We start from the raw sequence: 6,662 nt of genomic DNA on the forward strand, positions 1-6,662 counted from the left end.
TGTCATGAACCACCCTGTTCAGATCTTGTAGGTTCAGGTCTGTGACTTCCTTTATGGAATCAATCCACCTCTTGTTTGGCCTTCCTCTTTTTCTACTCCCTTCTGTTTTCCCCAGCATGATTGTCTTTTCTAGTGAATCATGTCTTCTCATGATGTGTCCAAAGTATGATAACCTCAGTTTCATCATTTTAGCTTCTAGTGACAGTTCTGGTTTAATTGGTTCTAACACCCAGTTATTTGTCTTTTTCGCAGTCCATGGTATGCACAAAATATCTAGGAACATTTAAAGCAATCAGGTCCTCTCACAGGTCATGATTTCAAGGTTGCCAGGAACAGTCTCTGTCAGTCATCAAATGTCTGGGCAAACAGGAAAGATGTTACCTTGGTGCAATCGGCTAGTATCTACAGACTCACACACCTCTCTCTGCCCTCCATCCAGGCAAGCAAGGGCATGCCCCACCCAGGCAAAAACACTCAAGGAAAATGTGAGATGAGGCTGGCAAGGAATGCACCCTAGGGAAAAGGGGGTGTGGCTAAAGAGGGGGTGTGGCCTGGGCTGGAGGGCCACATTTAACCTCAGGCTTGAGGCTTCCAGTGATGTCTAGCGGCTCCACATCAGTGGGGCAGTGGAATCCGCTCTGGGTTTTAGTCTGAACTTCCAAGCAGCTGGCCGAGGTGCTTCAGAGCCTCCATTGTACTGTTTTTGACGCCTGTTACCGTGAACACACCCAATCTTGTCTGATCTCGGAAGCTAAGCAGGGTCAGGCCTGGTTAGTACTTGGATGGGAGACCGCCTGGGAATACCGGGTGCCGTGGGCTTAGAGGAAGGCAATGGTGAGCCACCTCTGAATACCTCTTACCATGAGAACCCTATGAATATATCCAAAAACGATTCATAGAGTCGCCAAAAGTAGCAATCGGCTTGAAGGCATATAACAGCAAAAAACATTTATTGTTTGGGCAAGCCTGCCCAGACATGTCACTTTATTAGGTACATCTGTTTTTAAAATCTGTTGATTTTATCTATATTGTATTGTCTGCTTTTTCTAATGTCTTTTTATAGCTATTAATGAATATTTTATAGCATCTTATGCAAACCACTTAGAGATTATTGTCTAAGCTGCATATAAATCTTGTTAAATAGATAAGCATACAATAAACAATGAGATCGTCTGTGGAAATGGCACTTTTACAAGTACCATATATTGTTCATTCCATCCTTGCAAGGAATTGATCCTTCAGTGTGGGAGCACCTCCCCTTTGGAACTCCCTGGCGACTGATATTAGGCAGGCACCTTCACTGTACTGTTTTCAGCACCTGCTAAAACCTTTTTTGTTCCAGTGAGGGTCCCCAGGTATGTCAGTTTATGTATTTTAATATGTAATTTTATTTTATAATGTATCTTTTTAAAACTGCTGATCTTATTTTGAAAACAAACTATTGTTGGGTCAGAATTTGCGCTCCAGTTCCCTGCAGAACTATAAAATACGTGCCTTGTAATGAAACAGCTTGGGCATCATGGGAAACTGAACCAAAGTGGCCTTTGAATGACTTTTGATATAAAATGTCGGTTTATTTCCTGGTGACCTGACCCTTACCTACATTCCAGAGGCTTGAATAATAAAGCCGGTTTAAGCTGGAAACTTCACTATGATGTGTTTCTTTTTATCATATCCATGCCTATAGCCTTGCTTATTGTTACAAATGTTCCTTGCATAGAAATGTTAAAAGTTGTTCCGCTGCCCCACAAACCTTGACTCGTAAAACCCTTTGATATGCAATACAGTAATTTCATGTCTGTCTCCAACTTATGGGGCACCCTGTTGCAGCTGGGCCTCCCATGATACTCCTCTCTTTGTCTGTTCCTGCAAAGTGCTTATCTCAAGGACATGCGAAATATGCAGACATAGAGTCTAAAAGATAGTTTCAATGTTTCTACTTATAATAATAATAATAATAATAATAAATTTAATTTCTTCATCGCTTATCTGGCCAATGGCCACTCTAAGCGACTTACAAAATGTTAAAATACAATTAATAGAATACAGTAATAGAATATAAAACAATACATCTGCAGCAACAGTATTAAAACTGGGCAGGAGGCATTACAGTTATAACAATTAACCCTCCCCGGATACCCCAAAGGCCTGCTGAAAGAGCCAGGTCTTTAAGGCTTTCCTAAACACATTTAGGGAAGAGGCATGCCGGAGATCTTGTGGGAGGGAGTTCCAAAGAGTGGGGGCCGCCACTGAGAATGCCCTCTCTCTTGTACCCGCCAATCTGGCTGTTTTTGTTGGCGGGATTGAGAGAAGGCCCTGTGTGGCCGATCTTGTCGGGCGGCATAATTGGTGGCGTTGAAGGCGCTCCGTAAGATAAACTGGGCCGAAACCGTGTAGGGATTTAAAGGTCAATACCAACACCTTGAATTGGGCTCGGAAAACAACTGGTAACCAGTGTAGGTCGAACAACACAGGTGTGATGTGATCTCGGCGGCGACTATTCGTAAGTAGTCGAGCCGCCGCATTTTGTATCAGTTGTAATTTCCGGACCGTTTTCAAGGGTAACCCCACATAGAGCGCATTACAGTAGTCCAAACGAGAGGTGACCAGGGCGTGTACCACTAGTGGGAGCTGGTGAACAGGGAGGTAGGGTTGCAGCCTACGTATGAGGTGTAGTTGGTACCAGGCTGCCCGGCTCACTGCCGAAATCTGAGCCTCCATGGACAGCCTGGAATCAAGTACAACCCCAAGGCTGCGGACCTGGTCCTTTAGGGGTAGGCCCAACCCTCTCTTGTCCCCCACAAGTAGTACCTCGGTCTTATCAGGGTTCAACTTCAGCTTGTTCCTTCCCATCCATCCACTCACGGATTCCAGGCCCTTCCCCTGTACCCCATTACCTCCTTTTCATATCTTAAGACTGTAATAACTAGCAATTGCTTCTTTTGTGTTTATGACGTGACCCCCCGATATTGTAAACTTCGGGGAAAGACTATATATATCCTGAGCTGTCAATAAACGAGGTTCCCATGCTGACCTGCTTTGGCTTGTAAGTATTGGGTCCCCTTTGCAAAGGAATTGTCTTGTCTTTATTTGATCTCTGATAGTGGATTCATTTGCACTCAACTCCGCACTTTCTCGGGTGTAAGCAAGTTGGGGTTGACAGAGGCGACTCGCGTGTTGGGTTTGGACCTAACACTATTTTAACTTGTTTTAACATCTGATTGTATCAGTCATTTTAATGTATATTTTATGTAAACCATATAGGGGCTTTGATAATTAAGCAGTATATAAATCCTGTTAAATAAGTATGATAATACAGAAATGGTTGGTAGTAAAGCACTAACACATGTTATTAGTGACCTGAACGAGCGGGGGGGAATAGACAGAAAGGCAATCTGCTGATTCCTCCTCTAAAGTGTTTGTTGTTTTTTCAGGCTTTGCTCCTCCCCTTCTTCCCTTCTTTTCATGTCTTTGTTTTCATTTACATAATAATGGCTCCCTGAGTGCAGGCAGCATGGCTGCATCATCATGTATGATATTACCTCTTTATAGTAATAAAACTTACATTTCTTTATTGTATAAACTACCAGTCTTAACGGACCAGTTATTTTTTCACTCTGCTTCCATGCACGTGCACACACACACACACATGCACACACACACACACATATATGAATGAAAATTCTAACAGAAACTTCTGGGTAAGATACAATGACTGCCTTTTTAAGCGCCTGTGTTAAACTCTATCAGCAGAGGATGAATAGTTGTACATACCACAGCAGGTCTGGAAGCTTAAGAAGGGAGTCTTGTTGAGAGTAGGTTAATGGGAAACATTAAGGACAGCCTCAGCACCAGTACCCGGCATGACTGGGCAAATGCCAGGGTCCACGCTCTCCAGAAGGGCCCATTGGGACTAAAGGCAGCCAGCATTCTTTGCATTTGTGTGCATTTAACCTTTCAACTGTTTTCTTATGGCTGAACAGTGATATATTCAGTGCTGAGTCACTGAACATGTGACTCAGCTGTTTTACACTGGATTCTCCCTTTGAAGTTGCTTTGTACAAGTATACAGTCAGTGACCAGGTGAGTTGAAATGTTCTATGAAGTACTTTGAATCCTGGGGGTTGTGGCCAATGCCAATGATACACAGAGCAGACCCACTTAAAATAACTGGCATGGCTAGCATGGGTGTACAAATTGCAATGGATTTACTCCGAGTGAAATTTTGTTTGATCTCTTGGCTCTTCCTGCATCTTTGATTTTGCTCATGTCCCCCCTCCCTTCAGTCCCACGGCAGTAGCTCTGTCCCCCCTCTGCCTCCACCTTCCAGCCTCTGACTAGTCAAACTAGGTAGCATGAGCCAACACCCCCTTCTGTGTTTTAAATGCACAGGGTGTAAGCTAAGCTCCTGACACATCCAGGCTTCTAGGGTGTGAAGAGAGACTATAGTTGCTCCTGAGAAGCAACGAGGGATCTCAAAATCTACCAAAGGGGAACAAAATTAAGAATACATTTGAGGTTGTTCAGTACAACAAACATTTGGGAAGGACCATAGCTCAGTGGTGAGTACATGTGCTTTGCATGGGGAAGGTCCCAGGTTCAACCTCCAGCTTCTATGGAGACTCTCCCATTCTGTTCAGACAACACTGAGCTAGGTGCACCAACGGTCTGCCTCAGTATAAAGCATCTTCCTGTGTTCCTAAGAGAAAGGCCAGAGCTTTGCATCTGCTTTGCATCCGGGTTCAATCCTCAGCATCTTCAGATAGGGCTTGAATTGTCTCCTGCCTGAAACCCTGCATCATCATCATCATCATCATCATCATCATTTGTTAGTCACCTGATCCCCAACTGTCTCTAGGCTGCTTACAGCAGACTTAAAAACATCCAATATAAAACAGGCTTAAAAACGTACAACATAACAACGTCAAATTAAGACAAAAAGGAATAACCAAGAGAGCATACATCAAGGGGTAAAGGCCTGAGGGAGGTCTTTGCTTGGTGCCTATAGGTGGATGGAGAAGGCGCCAGGCGTGCCTCCCTGGAGAGAGCATTCCACAGCTGGAGGGGGTCACCACTGCAAAGGCCCGTTCCCGTGTTGCCATCCTGGGGCTGGGAATTCTCCCATCTGAAACCCTGGAGAGGTGATGGCAGTCAGGGTAGACAGTACTGAGCTAGAAGGATGAAAGGTCTGACTCAGCAGGAGGCAGCTTCTTACATTGGTACCAGGCTGTGGTCTGAAGGCACGTGAGGCCGGCACCCTGCTGAAGCTAAGCAGTGTCAGGTCTGGTCAGTGCCTGGATGGGAGATGGCCTGGGAACCATATGTAAGCCGCCTTGGGTTTCTAGCATGAAAAGAAAGGTGGGGTATAAATGTAATAAATGAATGACTGCATGAATGAATGAATAAATAAATGTTCCTAGATACCATTCAGGAAATGTAAAGATTCAGAAATGTGAAATGTCCGTCCTGCCTACAAGAAGGCTATGATCCTGTATGGTTAGGGTAAGAACATAAGAAGAGCCTGCTGGATCAGGCCAGTGGCACATCTAGGTCAACATACTGTTCTCACAGTGGCCAACTAGTTGCCCACGGGAAGCCCACAAGCTGGACCTGAGTGCAAGAGCAACTTTCCCCTCCTGTGGCTTCTGGCAACTGGTTTTCAGAAGCGTACTGCCTCTTGACTATTGGTGCCAAAGCACAGCCATCATGGCTAGTAGCCACTGATAGCCTTATCCTGCCCCTGGAGTCCAATACTCCAGAAGACCTCCTCTGAGAAACAGGTGTGGTCCCAATAGAGTACCCCAGTAGAGTGGAAAGGTTGGATGAGTTGGATGAGATGGAAGATTGATCACTGACTTTGGGGGGGGTCGGAGGGGAGGAGAAGGGATGGGCTCCTGATCAGCCTGTCTTCCTCCTGTTGTAACTGGAGCTCAGGGGGAGGAGCTGTCACTGTCAAAAGCACTGAAGCCTCCTGTCTCAGCACTTCCTGGTTGCAACAGACTAGGACCCTCCCCCGTGTCTCATCCTGTTTCTCTGCCTTCTGCTTCATCATCACTCCAGGACCGTTCTGCGGGGCTCATGACAAATGGGTTGTATCCAATGCTAGCTCTACTCAGAGTAGACCTACTGACATTCATGGATATGACTAACATGGGTCTGTTGTTTTCAGTGGGTCTGCTCTGAGTAGAACTGAGCTGAATACAACTGATGATCATCATCTCTTGTGAATACATCATCATCTTCAGTGGCGACCGGTGGCTCTGATGTCAGTGAGGCAGCGAAGCCACTTCAGGTTTTAGCCTGGACTTTCAAGAAGCTGCCCAAGGCACCGAACCTATCTGGGGACATATCCTTGGACATATCCTTGAAAGTTCAGAGTAAAACCCAGAGTGCCCCACTGACATGGAGGAGCCAGCCACCACTGGCTGGAGATCATCTAAAGAGCTTCATAAATGCTAAGTTATTTATTGTTGCTAACCCCTCTGGTTTTGATTCAAGTCTTCCAATGCTTTTGCTTAGGGAGCCAAACCGTTACCACCCTCATGCAAGACTGCGGGATTCAGGTTAATCCCAGGTTTGCAGATGCTCAAAAAATCTCTGGGGGGGGACACCTAAGGATGGAAATGTCCCCAAAGAGGTCTCAAGGGCATGGAGTGCAGTGG

At 45.5% G+C, this 6,662-nt stretch overlaps 1 pseudogene; it reads left to right on the top strand.

Moving 5' to 3' along the window:
- The first annotated feature begins 699 nt into the window (after nt 1-699).
- On the top strand, nt 700-819 carry LOC133374557 (5S ribosomal RNA; annotated as a pseudogene).
- The last annotated feature ends 5,843 nt before the right edge of the window (nt 820-6,662 follow it).

This window comes from Rhineura floridana, chromosome 21, assembly GCF_030035675.1.
Source record: "Rhineura floridana isolate rRhiFlo1 chromosome 21, rRhiFlo1.hap2, whole genome shotgun sequence".
Classification (NCBI taxonomy): domain Eukaryota; kingdom Metazoa; phylum Chordata; class Lepidosauria; order Squamata; family Rhineuridae; genus Rhineura; species Rhineura floridana.